The following is a 2,500-nucleotide window of genomic DNA, read 5'->3' on the forward strand; positions in this document are numbered from 1 at the left end:
GTGAAACGCTAGAAATTGGCGGGGATGTGTCTCTTGTGGCTCACGGGGCTGTTAGGGTGGCACAGAAATCCCTCGGAATGGGAAAACGGGTCATTTTCGTGTTGCCACATTGCATGCGAACGGCATGAAACTTCCAGAGGCATTTGCAGCAGGAATGCATGTGCAGTCAAAAAAGTGAATATTTTTCACGGATAGACCCCGTGAAACGCTAGAAATTGGCGGCGATGTCTCTCTTGTGGCTCACGGGGCTGTTAGGGTGGCACAGAAATCCCTCGGAATGGGAAAACGGGTCATTTTCGTGTCGCCACATTGCATGCGAACCGCATGAAACTTCCAGAGGCATTTGCAGCAGAAATGCATGTGCAGTCAAAAAATTGAATATTTTTTACGGATAGACCCCGTGAAACGCTAGAAATTGGCGGGGATGTGTCTCTTGTGGCTCACGGGGCTGTTAGGGTGGCACAGAAATCCCTCGGAATGGGAAAAAACGGGTCATTTTCGTGTCGCCACATTGCATGCGAACCGCATGAAACTTCCAGAGGCATTTGCAGCAGGAATGCATGTGCACTCAAAAAATGTGATATTTTTCACGGAGAGACCCCGTGAAACGCTAGAAGTGGGCGGGGATGTCTCTCTTGTGGCTCACGGGGCTGTTAGGGTGGCACAGAAATCCCTCGGAATGGGAAAACGGGTCATTTTCGTGTCGCCACATTGCATACGAACCGCATGAAACTTCCAGAGGCATTTGCAGCAGGAATGCATGTGCACTCAAAAAAGTGAATATTTCTCACGGATAGACCCCGTGATACGCTAGAAATTGGCGGGGATGTCTCTCTTGTGGCTCACGGGGCTGTTAGGGTGGCACAGAAATCCCTCGGAATGGGAAAACGGGTCATTTTCGTGTCGCCACATTGCATGCGAACCGCATGCAACTTCCAGAGGCATTTGCAGCAGAAATGCATGTGCAGTCAAAAAAAAATTGATATTTTTCACGGATAGACCCCGTGAAACGCTAGAAATTGGCGGGGATGTGTCTCTTGTGGCTCACGGGGCTGTTCGGGTCGCACAGAAATCCCTGGGAATGGGAAAACGGGTCATTTTCGTGTTGCCACATTGCGTACGAACCGCATGAAACTTCCAGAGGCATTTGCAGCAGGAATGCATGTGCACTCAAAAACTTCTATATGTTTCACGGATAGACCCCGTGAAACGCTAGAAATTGGCGGGGATGTGTCTCTTGTGGCTCACGGGGCTGTTAGGGTGGCACAGAACTCCCTCGGAATGGGAAAAGGGGTCATTTTCGTGTTGCCACATTGCATAGGAACGCCATGAAACTTCCAGAGGCATTTGCAGCAGAAAGGCACGTGCACTCAAAAATTTTAATATTTTTCACGCATAGACCCCGTCAAACGCTAGAAGTTGGCGGGGATGTCTCTCTTGTGGCTCACGGGGCTGTTAGGGTCGCACAGAAATGCCTCGGAATGGGAAAACGGGTCATTTTTGTGTGGCCACATTGCATAGGAACGGCATGAAACTTCCAGAGGCATTTGCAGCAGGAATGCATGTGCACTCAAAAACGTCTATATTTTTCACGGATAGACCCCGTGAAACGCTATAAATTGGCGGGGATGTCTCTCTTGTGGCTCACGGGCGCTGTTAGTTAGGGTCGCACAGAAATCCCTCGGAATGGGAAAAGGGGTCATTTTCGTGTTGCCACATTGCGTACGAACGGCATGAAACTTCCAGAGGCATCTGCAGCAGAAATGCATGTGCACTCAAAAACGTCTATATTTTTCACGGATAGACCCCGTGAAACGCTAGAAATTGGCGGGGATGTGTCTCTTGTGGCTCACGGGGCTGTTAGGGTCGCACAGAAATCCCTCGGAATGGGAAAACGGGTCATTTTCGTGTTGCCACAATTGGCATACGAACGGCATGAAACTTCCAGAGGCATTTGCAGCAGAAATGCATGTGCACTCAAAAACGTGAATATTTTTTCACGGATAGACCCCGTCAAACGCTCGAATTTGGCGGGGATGTTTCTCTTGTGGGTCACGGGGCTGTTCGGCTCGCACAGAACTCCCTTGGTCCACCTGATTCGTGCATACAGGCAGCAACTAAAACTCTGTAAACCTGCTGTGAGGACATCTAAACAGTGGACCAGTGAGGCTGTGGAAGATTTGCGGGCGTGCTTAGACTGTACTGACTGGGATATGTTCACGACTGCTACCAATAGTCTGGATGAACTCACAGAGGCTGTGTACATCAGCTTCTGTGAGGACTGCTGTATCCCAACACGTACCAGGGTGAACTTTAACAACAACAAGCCCTGGTTCTCAGCAAAGCTCAAAAGGTTGAGGTTGGAGAAGGAGGAAGCGTTTAGGAGTGGGGATAGAGACAGATTCAAGGAGTCGAAGAACAGGTTTAGCAAAGCGGTGAGAGAGGCTAAACGACTGTACTCAGAGACACTAAAACACCAGTTCTCTACTAACGACGCTGC

The sequence above is a fragment of the Petromyzon marinus genome, unplaced genomic scaffold, assembly GCF_048934315.1.
Source record: "Petromyzon marinus isolate PM22_M1 ecotype Great Lakes invasive population unplaced genomic scaffold, UKy_Petmar_22M1.pri1.0 PM_G_Scaffold_90, whole genome shotgun sequence".
Lineage (NCBI taxonomy): Eukaryota > Metazoa > Chordata > Hyperoartia > Petromyzontiformes > Petromyzontidae > Petromyzon > Petromyzon marinus.